The sequence below is a fragment of the Copidosoma floridanum genome, unplaced genomic scaffold (assembly GCF_036245765.1).
Source record: "Copidosoma floridanum isolate Cflo_tuat_1 unplaced genomic scaffold, Cflo_Japanese_pri ptg000006l, whole genome shotgun sequence".
In the NCBI taxonomy this organism is placed as follows: Eukaryota; Metazoa; Arthropoda; class Insecta; order Hymenoptera; family Encyrtidae; genus Copidosoma; species Copidosoma floridanum.
The window spans coordinates 18,282,854-18,300,505 of record NW_028321883.1 but is presented as its reverse complement, the minus strand read 5'-3'; the positions used below and the strand labels follow the sequence as shown (position 1 = coordinate 18,300,505).

At 33.7% G+C, this 17,652-nt stretch overlaps 1 protein-coding gene across 2 annotated transcripts in view; it reads right to left on the bottom strand.

The window, feature by feature from the left end:
* LOC106640478 (uncharacterized) overlaps positions 1-17,652 on the bottom strand; it is a 177,474-nt gene that overhangs the window by 117,231 nt on the left and 42,591 nt on the right. The gene's annotated exons all lie outside the window — the stretch shown is intronic.

The following is a 17,652-nucleotide window of genomic DNA, read 5'->3' as shown; positions in this document are numbered from 1 at the left end:
TCATTATTTATTATTATTGTTATTATTTTTGCGTGCTTCCATATTTTTTATTTTCAAACGGAAAAATGGCGATGAACAACAATTTGACTACTTATTTCATGACTGTATATATTTCGAAAGAAAATAGAAATGTCAGGCACGTACGACTTTTTGGTGCACTAAAAATAAACTACTTCCCAAACAAATGTATATTTATTCAAGCAAATTACAAAATCCACGGAGCGTAAAAAATTTGTTTCGTTAAACTCCTCTAGCTCTCAATTGAAGTATTTCATTAAACGAAATTCCTTTTAATTACCTTCGTTCTGTCTCTCGACTAGAAAATAAAAAAAAAATAAACAAACAAAAGCTTTTACTCGCACTTTTTATTAATTATTATTTCGGTAAAATACTTCTTAAATTTCAATATAAACAACTCGCATTTTGCAAGTACTATTTTTTGTATACACTCGAAAAACTCCGAATTAGATAAGAGCTGGTGCGGCAGCGTTTATACACGACACTTTCTAAAACAAGTCCGTCTCGCGCGCGTGCGTGTTTGCGGGCTTTCGAGAGTCGAGATATAATCGGAGCCGAGGCGAACATAATCCGGGGGAGAAAGAAAATGGGGAACTTGATAAAACTATCATTGCCGCGAAGAGATTAAAACTGGGCAATTACAAAGTATTATTGATATGAAAACAAAAGTGTATGCTTGGGTAGTGTGGATCCGAGCAAAGTTCCCCTAGGCTATTTAGATGGCCGAAATTATCTTCGAACGGATCGAAGAAAGTGACGAGGTTTTGTTGTTGTTTATTGATCAAAGTGGGTGGGGTTTTTAATCGATTTTTAAGCGAGTTGGCGTCGTTATCTGTCAAGCTCAAATGTTTTATGAATTACGGAGATTTGCTCGCGTGAGGAGTAGTATCGAATGACCTCGTGAAGAATGGCTGGGTTAATTACCTGAATCAAATAAAAGCTTACATAAAATACGTGTATACTGTAAATTGGTGGGGGCTATTGTGATGAGGAAAATGGTGATATTGATTTCGGTTTATTTGGTTAATATGACCTAAATTAAAGCGAAGAAAAACGTTTTTTTTTTTATGAGTTTCAGTTCAGGGCCCCTTGGAAGGTTTTTTTCTAAGTTACCGGTTTCCTTAAAAAAATCTCATAAATCTAAAGCAACGTTCATTAAAATACTGTGAGCAAGACTGTACCACTCACTCAAAGTCGTGAATTTTCATCCATCAAACGTTCAGTTATGAATATTTAACGCCTGAATGCGCTGTACAAGAAGTTTATGAAATAAGTTATAGTCTTAAAGATGGTTACATAATATTTACAAAGTGACCACGCTATGAGTTTTTTTTTAATAGGTGTCCCAATATGGGCAAGGCAAAATTTTATTTTACAATAAATAAGAGATGATTTATAAATAATACAATCAATATGTAGATTTAGTTTTTTATTGCAAGAGTGAGATTTTTGTAAATACCTTTGTAAAAAGCATTTTGCTTCTTATTTTTTTAAAGTGAAAAAAAAATTATTTTAATAACAAAGGGCAATATTGTTTTTATTTACTTTATTCTGTTGTCGAATTTACGTAAGTTAAAAAAAGAGTAAATATATACTATTATTATTATCTACTTTAATTTACAAAAAAAAGATAACACGTTCTTAAAAATTGAAAATGAAAGATAAAATATTTCTCTTTTCAGTCATCAATGTTGTAAAAGCATAAGGGAAAATTGTAGATCAATTTATTGGTTGATGAACATAATTAATTATTTCAAGTATTTCAATAGCCGATAAGTGGATGTTGACTGTGAGGTGAAGGTTTCATTGATTTTTGTAATTTAAGACATCACTCGACGAAATCAAGATTTCATCAGCTGACCATAAAACCTGATCGAAAAGACTTGAGTATACTAAATTATATTATTGCGTATTTTCTAGAGAATTCAATAATTTGAAAAAATTAAAAAAAAAAAATATTCCTCGTATTTTTTAATTTTAATAAATAATAATAGATGAGCTACTAGCAAACGTGTAAAAATACATACTGATTATTTTTATGCATAAAAAGTTTATGTACAAAAAAAAATAAGCTAAAAAAAAAATATTATTCAAGAACAGTCAATACAGAGAAAAAAAAGTTGGGGCCACAAATAAATGACAATGAAAATCTCTCACATGCATGGGTACACACTACATTGGCATAATAGTATCTCCTTTTCTCGGAGGCTCGGAAAGTGACGGAGAGCTAAACGAAAAGGAGAGAGAGAGAGAGAGAGAGAAAAAATGAACGGCTCGTACATCTGTGACCTCCTTCGTGACAGAAAGAGGGGAGGAACTGTGTGTAAGCATATCGGAGACGCATAGCTCGGCTATATACTTAAATATATATATATATATATATATTTGTGCTGATGGTAGTGGTACATGCCTCGAAATACAGATTCTGTATCTTCTATACTCTACTATAGTGAAGATTCGTGTGTGTGATAGTGCATGTGTATGTATGCTTTTAAGCTTGTCTCTTCCTTCGCTTCGATCGTTTGTTCGCTGTGATTTGAAATTCAACGTATTTTTTATATGTCACGAGGTTTTAGTTTCATTTTTTTTCCCAACAGATTATTCGATAAAATTTAGATAGAGATTTTTATGGAATTTGCTTTTCGAAAAAAATACATTTCATTTCGATTACGAGAACCGAAGAAAGTTTGAATATTTTTTTCTTTCAATTTTAACAAATTTAGAGACCATTGAAATGTTTTAATCAATATATTTTTCTTATTATTATAATTTATACTTGTAATATTTTTCATTTCATTATTTTTAACATAAAAAATTATTGCGGTATTTTTTAAAATAAAATCCACATGAGTGAAGTATTAATTACGAAATAAATATTGAATATTCAGTCTCGATGAACAAATAAGTGCTCTTTTTCCAATAAACTGGCAAAAATTATTTTAATCATCATACGGGAGTACAGCGTAAAAAAATATAAATTCAAAATCATAAGAACAAATGTAATTTTTCATTTGTGATCTTTTGGTTAAAACCCAAGCACTTGAATAACTTCTCTCTAAGGTATCTCCGACTTGATAGCTCGTGAATGAGTACCACTGATATAACACAAACTAGATAAAAGCCCAATGTTGGTAAGGGTCCACATCAGAGTCCAGTCACCGCCCGCGGCAGCGCCACTTCGACTTCTCATCTCCCCCTCTTTTTCTTTCACCAACCAACATCTCCCCTCCTCCCCACCTCTCGATTTTTTTTTATCTCCAAAAAGAAACACCCGTAATTCACGCTCTCCCTTGTGTCATTAATTTCATTTTCCCTCCCTCCTCCTCCTAATTCTTTTTCAACTCCCTTTCCTCCTTTTGCCTCAACCTCATATAAACACCATCGTCGTCGACGCGTTTTGTTGTCCCCCCCCCTTCCACTACGCGCGACCGCTATTTATAGAGTTAATCTCGTTTTGCGAACAGCTGCATTCCCCGCAAAACTGCCGCGTTACACTTACTCACTTTTTTACCCCCCCCCCCCTCCCTCTTCCTCCTTTTGCTTTGGTCGTCTGCTCGCTGTCATTGATACTGTACAGCAGCGCCGCCGTGTTTATTTTCAACTCTCGATATCCTACCAACGATGATAACTGCCGCTGTTGCTGCTCGGCTTTTCTATTTTATTTTTATTTTATTATTGTTATTATTATTATTTTTTTTTTTTCATAATAATATACTTTCTCTCTAATCGCTGCATTCGCACATGTGACAGGATGTCGTTGCACTTTACAACAATTGGATAACGTGTAATGTTTTCAATCACACAAAGACGCTATTGTTTATGATAATTTTACGTAAGGTTTTATTACAGCACTGTTTCTCGAAATATATTTCATATTGCCGACAATGACATTAAATAACATTATTCCAACAGCGTCGATGAAATCGTCATGAATTCATATGCAGAGAGACGGAAGCATCATGGGGAGGAGGGGGAGGGCGCGAATCATAATAACAGTAATTCTTCGTGACGCGCAATAATTTGCAGGATATTGATATATCACGGAGCGCATATTCATATGATAGTCGTACTGTGTAAAATTTAGTGAAAGTGCATTCTTGCGCGTGTGTTGCAATCGCCATTAAACTCGTATCTATGCGTGTGAAGGGGCTCTCTTGGAACAACAAATGCGCGTGTTTAAAAGCAAATTGGCTTAATTTTCAACGGCACACGACAATTGCGAGCCCAAGCCGATAATCAATGAGCCGATCGTGTTATTATTTCGATTTCCCGCAGTTCCGCGTCTACTAGCGTGCGTGGCTAATGCGTAGGAGAGAACGAGGGAAATAAAAGCTATGGAAAAAGACCGAGAGGTTTTAGACGTATGGGGAATTGGGAGGGGGGGGCATATACTCGTCCAATACACATGTGGGCGTGATTACGTGAGGATTGTTATACGATGACGAAGGGGGGCCATTGCCCATATGGCTATTATGGTGTTATCTGTTTTCCTCTCGTACAACATACGGTTTAGTTTATACGGGCCTTTTTCTGTTTTTTTTTTTTTTTTTTCAAGATCCTATTATAGACATTTTGATGTATTTTTTTTTTAAGACTAAATTATTAGTGCATTTTAACACAAATATTAAACGTGTAAGCATTGTCTTTTTTCAATGCTTTGCGTTTTCAATTTGTTTTATAATGATGTACTTACTTGTAAGTAAAAGATTTTTCAGTTAAAGTATCGTGTAATATTCTGAATGAAAAAAAATTCTTTTTGAAGTATCAAAGTATTTGAAAAAAGTATTTAATTAATTATTAAAAATCTTTTACGATGTTTTGTGGATAAAATTTTGTTCAGCAATATATTATAAAAAAAATAATTGTTCTAAGTCTTGTTACAATTTCAATTTTGTTTCTTTTGAGAATATTTTTACAATTTTTGTTACATCATGTTTAATGTGGAAAAATATTTACTAATAATTCGAAGAAATTCAAAAACGTATTTTGTTATCTGTTTAAATATTTCACAATAAATTCCATTCCTTAAAATGTATTGTATTATTTTTTATGAGTAAAATTTTGTTCAACAATGTATTAAAATTAGTTAATAAAAATAAATCTATGAAAAAATAGTACACAACATTACATTTCAATTTAAAATATTAAAAAATCTATAAAATAATTGTACTCAAGTCTGGTTACAGCATAAGCCTTACGTCCGTTTTGGGAATTTTAAAAAGCCATTTAAATAGCATAAATTTTCACAATTTTACTGGGGTATAAAATAATACTTTTTATTAATAGCACAAAAAATATTTCCCTCTATTTATGAAAAAGATTTTTTGTAAATCCAAAAAAATCCGATAAACAACGATCAAACAAGCTTCGACAGCAACTTTTTCACGCAATTTTCCATCGCCTCTAACGCGCTCATAAAACCCAAAGAGCGAGAGAAAGGGAATGCACTCGCTTCTTCTATCTCCGTTGGCTGCCAAGCTCGGGTTTTTTTTTTTTTCTTTTTTTTTCGTATCCTCTTCGTTTTTTCATCGCTTGCAGTGCCTCGCTCATCCAACCTATACTCACACAGACACGCAGGCACGCACAGAGCCTTCACAGCTTCTCTCCCTTTATCCTCTGTGCTAAAGAGCACAGACGTGTTTTACCGCCCCGATATTCATTCAAATCACTAGACTGAAAAATACGTCCCTTTATGTGTGTGTATGTGAAAGGCAGCTATGGCAAGTGGATAAAATTTACAAAATACGCTTTGCTTTTTTTTTCTTCTTATTTTATTTTAAAAGCCTTTTTTCACGCTTAAAATAATGAGTGATAAGTTAATTCAAAGCGCTTCTTTTTTTGTATACACATGCTAACTCGAATGTTTGCTGCATTTTTTTAATAGAAAGCGCTGAGAGATCAAAACTGTATTACTTGTAGTTTGGGTTGGTTGGAATTCAATACAAAGAGTAATATAAAAACTTGTTTTTAGATATGACAAAAAGTATAAAATATGGAATAAAAAGATTTATAGAGTATAGTTCTTTGAAAAAAATAATAATAAAATTTTATCGAGCTGATTTTTTTTTGTTTCTAAGAATTTATTCAATTTTTTTTAAAAGTATATCAAAGGCACTTGAATTTGAATTACATTTTTCTAAGATAAATTATATTTGTGGTATAAAATAAATTATTAACAATTCTGAAAGATTAATTTTTATTCTTGAGGTTTTTCATAATTATTATAATCGATAAAAAAAACAGTACTGATGAATTTTCATCAAAATACAAAGTTTTAAAACTTGAAAAAAAAAAAATTTCGTCGAAAATTCTAATTTAATAAGCTCCTGAAACAAGCTTCTCGTGAAAAATTGGAATCATCCGGATTATCCATGGAAAAATCATCTTGCACATCTTTCCAGAAAAGTTTCCCCGATTTTTTTTCTCCAAACAAGTTGGTACTACTAATTTATTCAAACGGTTGTAAAAAAAGCCACGTACGATTAGCAATAAAAAAAATAAATAAAAAAACTTTGACAAAGAACTCACATTACAAGAAAAACCATCCATAATACGAAGGTTCAGAAACGCGAGTACGCCAAAACGATGAATAAACCGCAGAACTATAGCAGCAGAAGCAGAAGCAGAAGCCGCTTACAGGCTGATGATAAACTTCCGCAAGCTTCCGCCTCTTATCGTCAATAATGCACGCCGGTCTCGGAGCATATACCTCGCTAACCAAGTTTTCCTATTTTCCTAGCCACTTTTATATATCTAAATAAATAAAAAAAAAAAAACCTTCGTTTCAACACGAAAAAATTAAACCCACATATATACCATGCAGGGAAATGTTATAATTCGCCACGCCATAGGACAAAAAAAAAAAAAAGTTAAGGAAATCTTGAATTTTATCGCACAGACACATTATATTCTCGTCACGGCTTCGATCGACGACGCCTCTCGGCAACTTTTTAATCCGATTTTACGATTCCGCGTCATAATACCATCGTTCCGACAACGACGACGTCTTCTCGATTATAACGTTATAATACACAGATGTATAATATACAAGGAATTTTGAAAAGAAAAAAGATGAAAGGGGGGAAAAAAATGCACATACAAGGAACTCACGGGGGAGAGCGAGTGTATATATTATACACACGGTGGGGAGGAGCGGAGAGAAGGAACTATACAAAACGTGACAAACGGGAGGAGGAGGGAAGCGAGAATGCGCCAAGTTTAAAAGAGCCGGATAGGAGGAGGATGGGGAGTACACAGCGTTAAAGGGAATAAAGTGCGCGCGAAGAGAGAAGGAATTATACGGGGCCGAGTTTCACGGTGATTTATGCGCTTCTTTTTGGCGCCTTCGGGTTGACGATTTTAATACGTCCCACTTGTTTTGTTTCAGTTTATCCTGTATTCCCTGGGTTTTATTGCGAATTGATATGGTAATTGATCGCGGTAACAACGTGGAAAGAAATTTTAATTTCTAAAACCGCGAGTGTATTCGATCGAGCGAGTTTTACACACATCACCGGTTGAGGGTACGGCATGTGGGGCAAGTATATTCGAGTGTACGTGCATTGTATTTGTTTTCAGATTTACATAAGCGAGTGCGGAGCAGCAACGCCCCGGTGATATTTATCCGACGTCTTGTTTACCTCTACGGTCTTGTAGTGCGCATTTTTTCCTTCTCTGTTCTTTTCTTGCATTGTCTGAGATAGTTGCGAGAAACTACATGTAAAATTTTGTCTACGTTTCCGCGAAAACCCAATGTTCCATCGTGAAACGTATTTGTTATTAAAATGTGCTTATCTTGACAGAAATTGTAAATTTAAATTTTATTGTCTACCAGAGCTGGTTCACATTATTTTTTTGTTTTTTTGTTTTTTAGAAATACTCCGAAATTAACGTAACAGACAATCTTTAAACTACTAGATGATAATTTGTTGGAAGCTTCGTGTTTTACGCAATTTAATTTGCAAATGAAAAAATAAAAATAACAATTGTATGACGAATATGATAAGTTTCATAAAAACTCTCGTCACGGAGTATTAATTTTTAACATTTTGTAACGAAATTGTTTATTCCAGTGATTTACGCAAAAAGCTAGGTGTGTTTCAAAAATTACTCACAAACAATTTAAACATTAAGAATATATAATAAATTAAAATTTAATACACGAGAATGACCTGTTGAAAAATAATGCGCGTACAGCACGAGGCTGCGATTAAAATTTTTGTAGTCAATGAGCGCGAAAGAGCCGATAATTCGCAAAGCAGCCCCCCCCCCCGCGAAAGTGTTGGCGAAATTAAAACAAACAAACACGCCGGACTGGCGCTCGCTTAGTCCGGGGAGAGGGAGAATTACGCACGCCACGTCGACCTCGCGGAATTTCGGAGTCATTCACCTATATACATCTCCTCCCCCCACCCCTTGACCCCGTGTATGCACACGTAAGCCTCATCCCCCCTACCCCTCGAACTCAGGCATATACATCCAAATCCGAGTGGTTGGAGCGCAGGTTTGTGGATAATATGTACACACACACACACACACACCCTCGTGGACGACAAAAGAGAAGGTGCAGAGGAAGGGGCGCAGAGTAGCATAAGCCGCATATCGACGTTTCCGATTGTTGGGTGGATTCTGGGTGTATGTATATTATATACAAGGGGAGGGGAAGGGAAACGAGAGGGACAATACAATGATGATTCGCCGAGCAGTGGTGGGTAGTCGTTTTACGGGGTTGGGGTGTGTATGTTATACGAGTACGAGGGTGGGATTGAAATTGTGTCGGGAAATTCGGTTATGGACTATTTGGGAGTGACCTATGAAAAATTATTTTGTGCGTCACTGGATTTCATTTTTATTTCATTTTTTTTTTTTTTTTTTTTTTTCTCCACATAATGGGTTGCTCAGATATTCTGTAAATACCATTATTATTTTATAGCAGTTCAATTACGATTAAATAAAATTTTCTTCAAAAATATGGGGCAGTTTTTTTTTATTGCTACTTATGACACGGTATTCCAATAAATTTTTTCTAGCTCAAAATAGTGCTACATTAGTCACTGTTTTTCTTCTCAACGTTTTTTCCTTCAAAACGCAAATCAATTCATTTTATAGAAAAAATTTTCAAAAAAAATTGTGTCAACTGAAAAAAAAAAAATATATTTCTAATAAAAATGATGTATGTTACTATAAAATTTATTCACGTCCCACTCAACATACAGGATTTTACTTGTTAAGAATAAATTAAATCGAGAAACGACTGCAATGAACACTTGAAATTACAATCGGATCCCGAGAAAATTATGATCACGTCGTATATCCCTCGTCGTCGAAAGTAAAAAATCGTTCCTCTATAACATTGCACATATGTAATATTTACTGTACGAAAGCAAAAGTCATTACAAAACGGATAACAAGGAGGTACCTACACGTCCACGCGAGCAAGAAAAGAGATGGGGAAAGAAAGAAAGAAAGAAAGAAAGAAAAAAAAAACTCATCCAATCCCACTAAAATAATTTCCTCGACCATAACAGCACTTCTACAGCGAGCCATCTTTTCTCTCTCCAACCGCAAATCCAATATGCAGCGCCGACCATCGATGTATACGCGAACGTGCCCGCACATACGTGTGTATAACACCTTAGTATCTAGTATCGTAACGAGCGCAGGTAAATGGAAGAGGAAAATGCGCCAAAAGTAGAAAAAACAAACAATAAAAACGAATATTTCGAGTAAACCACGTACGAGGATGAATTACAACATAATATACAAACGTATGAAACGGTGCAGTGCGTATATCATATAAGTAAACATATACAATCGCATGTAAAAAGCAAGACGTGCAACAATCGCGTGCAACGAGTCTTGGTAAGTATTTTTAGACGCGGCGCTTTTAATAATGAGCCTCGCGTGCGATCCGAATTTAGATCTCGTACTCACAGCGTGGACTCGTCCGATTATTGTCGATTTTCGTTAGGTTAAAGAAGATTCGGTGATTCCCCCGATTTTTGGAAAACTGTATAATGTAAAAAGTGGGTTTTTCAAAAAGAGAGAAAAAAAAAATGAGTAGGAGATGGGAAATTTCTTGAGGACTTTTAATTTTAAAATCCGCTGATGCCACTTGCTTCCCCGTTCCTACGCGCCCCCGCGACTCTCTTTCCTCAGGGGGGCCTGAATTATTCATCCGACGTAACACTGAGCTAACTTTAAAGTGAATGTACGGAGAGAGGGCATCGTTTGGCCTTTCACATGGGTAATTTTTTTTTTTTTTTTTTTTCCCCAACTTTTACTCAGTTTTTTTCGAAGAATTTTTTTAACGCATTGATCCAAACGCGCAGGTGTATTTTATCGGGTGCAATATGATTAGTTTTCCGATACGATATTCTTGTTTCCAAATTGAAATAACAGCAGCACTTGACGCACAAATAAATATTCAATCAAAGGGTGTGAAAAACGGGGTGATAGTGTACATAATACGCATACACTTTAGGCGTGTATTCCAATTATGCTAATGGAACAAACAACTCCTCTGTAATTTCCATATTACTCGTACGCATGAAATTTTTGCATTTAAAATCCAACAATTTACGAAGGAAATTCTGATTTGCATACTAATTCGCACACGCGTCTATTATATTCGGCCCATACGCGGGTTTTCAGTGTACCTTCGGATGTTTGCGTAATTATTATTATCGTATGAATTTGATTTGGTTTACAATGTACTGGATGATTCCGTGTTTTTTTTTGTTATCAAAATAAATTTAATGATTATAGGTACCCACGTATTTGGAGCGAAATTTCGCAACCAAGTCCGACGAAACCTACAGACGCTAAAATACATCGTATACACGTTTGATTTTTTTATTCGAACTCGTGTCAACACTTGATATTTAATCTGAAAATGGTGATATCGATTGAGTCCAAAGTAATAGCGTTAATTAAATACGAGTGCCCTTGTAAAGCATTCCATTACGCCACTAGTAAACTATGTACTCACGAATCGCAAGAAAATCTATCTTTAGACGAGCAATCAATACAAAAATTTACGCTGCACTACTAAATGAGAGTAAAACGAAAAAAAAAAATGTCGTTAAGTAAGAGAACAAGAAAAAAAGGGAATCGGAGCACACGAGAAGGGCGACACAAAGCATGTGTTCATATAAAAAGTATAAGTGTGCATTTCCTTTCCTTTGCTATTATTCCAAGATTTCACTTGCGATTGAAAAAAGAGAGAAAATAAAAAAATTGGGGTCCTTGAAATCGCTCATGCGCTCATTTATTCTACAAACAACATGACTGTTGCCGGTACGGATCAATGGATAAAAGTTTTATTGGGAGGACTCTCTTCTTCTCTCTTGTATCTGGCCTTTCCTTTGGTTACACCTGTGCACTTCTCGGTCTCTGCTGTTGCTGCAATTTCTTCAGAAGAAAGAGAAAGTCGAGACTCGTCACCATCATTTTTCTTGGCAACTGATAGCTTTTTTTCACCTTCAACTTATGAGAATTTTTGTACTTTTCAGTTTTATCGCTTGATTTGTTTAAACTTAAGTTTTTACGGAATTGTCATTAGAAAATATGTCGCCTGAACGGCACATTGATATGTGTGTGAAATGTCACCGATTGATTTTTAATTGGAAAGCGAGACGTGAAAAATGGTCTACAAGTTATGAAATACAAATATAAAATACCCGTTACCCAACAGAAGGTTGTACATTAAAAGTCGCTGATGGCCGTGTTGGTTGGCAAATGCGGTGGGATGTTCGGTTTTAAATTTGTTTCTTTTTCTGGTTTATTTGAAAAAAAAAAAAAAAAAAAAACGTTTGGACGCATGAAAAACTAATAGCTCATTACTTTTAAAATGTATATTTGGGAACATTAAGAAATCTATTGAGAAATCAAAAGCGAATCAGTGTGATTTATACATAAGTCACTTCACAGCTCACGAGTCACTTATTTCGGATAATTACACATTTCGTGGTTTGGCAAAGGTTCTTAACTTTCTTGCATTTCTCTTTTTTACTTTCGTGTAAATTATAGGCTGTTACATTATTTACAATGCCTCCTGTCCATTGGACGTATGATAAATATAAAATCATTGTTTAAAAATAATTTGCTTTAATTTAAAAATGATGCAATATTTCTTTCCCAAATCTCTTCCGTTAAAGATTCCGTTGTCGTAAGGAAATGGAATAAAATTTCAAATAAAGCAATAATAAGTGCAGTATTTCTAAAGTGTGTGAACAATTTTGAATGTACTTTTTCTTAATTTTATTGTATTAAAATACTAATATTTATCTGTAGCACATCACGTTGCATGATTTTATTTATACCTGAGAGTTTTTAGAGGAGCGTAGAAGAAGTTGAAAGATTACAAGTAGATGCTGTTCTTGTTTATGTATTAAGTGTCAGATAGAGTTGGGTTCATCAATGTTTGCATGTAAGGCCAAAATAATAAAGTATTAGGCTTCTCTGGGATAATCATCGGTGTAAGAATAATTTTTTAAGTAATTTATAAAAATAAATTACAGTAGAATCTATTGGATATATTTATATGAGTGAATATTTGAAAGATTTTGTAATATTGAGAGTAAGTCTTACAATTCAAAATCAATGTAATTATTTCACCAAATTTTTTTAAAGGCGTCTCGACATACACTACAATAACTAAATGGTATTACCGCAAAAATCAGCGGCAACAATTAATTTTAATTGGGCGTATTGATAGCACAAAAAGAGGTGTTTGATAAGCACTAAACTTTATACTTAATCTCTACTAGCGTCCTGGGGCATCCATTAAAACAATGTTAAACTACTATGAGAGAAACAAAGAAAATGTTTCAATCTTTATCATTAATAGAATTTCAAATAATAATAAAAAATACAATCAGTGTCAGCTAGATCTGCATGGCAGGATTTAAATAAATCAGAACCACATTGTCGAAGTGTACTTGTAGATTAAAATCTTATTGCAAGAGATTTTAAAATAGATTTTTTTAAATTTTTAATCACATTATTCTCAAAATCAGTGGAAATCTTACGAACAAAAAGCGTCCATTAAATAATTATAATTATAAGCAGAAGCGACTAATTTTACTCAGCACCGATAATTGGAATTTCGTATGGACGCTGAATCAATTATTCACGATGCACGAGCTCGCCTTTGGTTTTTAGCAGATTACTATTCACGGACTTTTACGTTTAATGAGTCCGGGTATAATTTAATACTTCGTTGGTCTAATAAGATGGATTACTTTCGAAAAGAGGGGATGTCTATAAAATTTTAGAAAACCCAACAGTTTCAAAGTGATTTTCAAAATTAATTTTTCTACTTGATTAACATATGTGTATTTAATTTTGCTCTTGACGACGTAGTTTTTTACATTTTTTCTTGATGAAATATCTATAAATCACAATAGTTGTAATAATGCTGGATAAATTTCGGTAATTTATGAAACTCTAAAAATAATTATTTAATCAGAATAATTTATTATAATCAGAATACAGTTTTAGAAAAAAGTTTATAATAAAAGGGTCAACCAAGAAACGTATGGTGGTAATAAAAAAAATTATACTCTTGTAAATAAATATAATTTGATAGAAAATTAAAATAAAACGTAGCACATTCCAATTAATTCACTCAACAATTTTATTTTCTCGTAAAAAAAATTTTTAGTTATAACTCGATACTGCAACAGGTTTTTATTATAATGCATCAATTATCCTCCACTTCTACCATTATTTACAGCTCCTCTCGCGTGAATTGAAAAAAAAAAAACTTCTAATTACAAATTAATACGTAGTAGCTCGTAATATCAAATCACTACTTGTTTTTTGCTAGCACGCGCTTGTGTATTTTTATCCACTCTGGCGTTTCTCTCGTACTTTTGTATCGAGTTTGCATGGGAATGCCCGATATTGGCACTTTTTTTCGTCTAACACATTCAATCTCTCCCTCTCTACTTCTGTAGAGAAAAAAAAAAAAAAAAAGAAAAAAAATGCGCGTTAAAAAGTTTTTGCGTGATGGATGAACAAAGCGAGGCCATACTTTTGCGTGTGTGCCGGCTCTCGAAAAATATTTTTACTTTACACAAAAGTTCGCACAAGCATAAAATTCAAGTTTTGCATAGAGGTGCGATATGGCAATGAAATATCTATGTACAATAACGGTGAGTAAGGATAAAGAGCGCGAGAGAGAATAATCACGCGTCACTTTGATTTATGCGGGTTGGGGAGAGTACGAGGTTAACGAAGTTTAGTTTTGGCCTTTTTTTTGTGCAATGGATCGATCGCAATAAGCTTTTTTTATCTCCAATCGAACGAGTGGTACGTATGACATTGTAATTACTTTGAAGTTGTTGATAAGGCTTCTTTGATAAAATTGATATCGCTGTCAGTCACACATACACGCATACTTGTCTAGTTACTTCAAAATATGTCAGTATTATAAAATAGTTCGTTTCAAAGATGCAAACTTCGTTCGCTTGATCGAAAATAAATGAAGAATTTTTAATTTTATAACTTCAGAGAATTTTACGTTGACGAAAAATAATAATAAAAATTTTTTGAATTAAATTTGCCCTAATATTTCGAACTTGATTAAATGATAGTTTATATTTTTAATAAATATAACTATTTTATGTTCGATTAATTGATTCGTATGAATTTTAATTAAAATGCGAGTGACATCAGAGGTGAGGAGAAATCAATATGTATAATTAATCAAACTAATCGGGTCGAAGCGAAGGAAAAGCCAATAGTCTATTTAAATCACAGTGCACTTATAATGTGACAATTTAACAGCTCATTGTTCCTTGTATACATGATGCATCATCTTTCAAGGACTCATACACACAACTAATCACACCATGACAGTGCATGATTCTTTTAGTCGATAATTTTTTAATTTAACGCTGTTTTTTTCTAATTTTTATTTTTTAATAAAAAAAAAAAAATTCAAATATATGGCTCAGCATAACAAAAAAAATAAAAATGAAAATATATACAGTATTAATAATCACTACTTGTTCGACGTACAATCACTACAAAATTATTTTGCAGAGTTGGCAGCATTCCAGGCTGTCTAAGATGTAAAAAAAAAAATAATAATAAATAGTAATAAAAATAAATAAAAACTTTTTTTGCAAGTTTGAATCCTAACAAAATGAAATCCAACAAAAACAAATTTAAGGTTGGTTGCACGACGAAAAAACACATCGCTTCGTAATTGAAAGAATGTATAAATTAAACCAATCTAATAATACCCACGAACTTGGCAGCCCGCACGGAAACCGCTCATTAAATATTTTCTCGTCATTCATTCGCCCTGTTACTATAAAAACGTTAGCATCGCCGAGGAGTCACCTCTCGGCTAATAAAGATTACAATTAATGCTCGTGCCACTTTTTAACACTTTTTTAAATTAAAATAAAAAAACATGTATGTAAAACAAATTTTAATATCCTACCCACAGCCATTTAATAAATATCGATGCGATTGTTTTTAATAAAAGCACGAGGACACCGGCGTCCTTGCCTTCTTGGTATACGTAAGCATATGCGCGTTTTCTTTTGTCCGTGTGTGTGCGAATCTAAGATTAATCTTGTCCCGTGACCCTGTTCTCTTCGCCACTTGTTTCTCCTCTTTTTATTCTTCCTCTCTCACCTTTTTCGTTCTCTCTTTGTTCTTTTGTTTTTTGCCTCTCCACTGCCGTGTACTATCTCTTCTACTCGTTTATACACGTTATCATGAACGTGCATTTTTTAAGATTGGGTAAGTGCCTATTTAAAGACTCCTCAATTTTTATTTTATTTGAATTCGGGAAATAAATGTTGAAACTTTTTATTTTTCAAAGCGCTTTTTTGATGTGTAAAAAATTTACTGAATAAAAAAAAAGACGTCCCAAAAATGTATCTTTATAATGTATAAGTTGACAATAATTTTAAACAAAAGGATAAATCTCTAATAATACTGAAAGACGTACCTCATGATTTTATTTTTTAAATGTATCATATCACAATAATTGAGAAAAACGAATCGAAAAAAAATTTTTGATTAATTTTTTTATTCAGCCATCAAAGCGTATTTTTGTTGCATCATATACAGCAGAAGTTTTTATTTGATGATGTAAATAAAAAGCGACACGTTGCAAGTCGAAGAAACAAATCATGCAAAGTCCAAAACATTTGGCATTCATGTTTTTTTCCAATTCCAGAGCAAGAGAGTCCACATCGAAGAATAAGAGAGGAAGCGATCTCGAGAGCTCAATTCAGGACGCGGCAGAGAGGTGTTGGACGTCGTGTTCCGGCGTGGGGCTAAAAGATTTCCAACGGGTCTTTCCCGCTGAAAAAGAAGTCTCTTTTTCCGTAGTTCCTCTTGTATACTTTTTTTCTTTTTTTTTTTTTTTCAACCTAGCGCAAGTCGATTTTACTCGATTCTCGGCTCTGTTTGAATATTTATTTGTTTATTTATTTATTCCTCCTGTACGTTTTTCTCATCTTTAATGGAGAGGCGAATTTTTTCGTTTGAAAATCTTTTTTTTTTTTTTTTTTTTTCTTTCATTCTTTTGTGTTAGCTCGTGACCTACATCGGTCCGCAATATCCCGGTAAAAACTTCACTTTGACGAAACAACGGAGGATGTCATACATATACACGCTCGCTTCAAAAAAATATCCATCAAATCCGAAGCTAAAATCCGCAAAAGTGAATAAAAGGCATAAAATGTGTTGTTTTATTGACATCAAATGCAAACGTTCGCCTTTAATCGGAAAAATGTATATTCTAGCGCGCTCCAGGCCACTCATGTATCCGCTGAAGCCGCGAATTCAAAGCAATCGAAGTTAAATTGCAAATTTGAGTTGCTCTTTGACGGGGAAATTTAATATACTCGAGGCAAGTAATTTCGCTCGAGATTCGCGGTGCCCGCATGACGGGAAAATCGAAAGAGAAAGTCGAGAAGGACGGAGGAGCGCACGAGGAGACGGTGGTGGTGGTGTTATTCACGAACCGTCTCGTTAAAATCAGTTTTTTTTTTTCCTGTCTCTCTCTCTTTCTTTTCCTCTAGTCGTGAGTTCCAAAGTACATGACGCTTGTCAAAGCCTTTATGTGGCTCTTTTGGCTGAATTAGATGACTCCCCGGAAATTGGTTTGGAAACGTTGCTACTCGTAACAATACCCTATTGGATGGTTATCAAACGTTTGTATACTATATGCAGACGGGCACACAATTATTTTATGGATATTTTCAAATATTTTAATAAATTTTTTCTTAGAATTTAATGCAACATTTTCTGTCTTAAAAAAAAATTTTTTTTAATCAACACTATTAGAGTAGATGGTAATTTTTTATATCGATGGGTAATTTTATGCAAAAAAATTTTTTCTCCGTCAATATTTTCCATCAATAGCGAGTAAGTAATGAGCAATGCGCTATTGACGGAAAATGTCGATAAAGAAAAAATGTATACGTATAATAAAATATGTTGTAACAAAAACAACATAATATGATATTTTTCTGTAAAAAAAAAAAAAAAATCCATTTGTTCCAAATGTTTCATATGTATAATGGATCTTTACGCTTTATTAATATAAATATAAATAATTCGACACTTACTTTCTTTCGAAGTTTTTTTTCTCTTTCAACG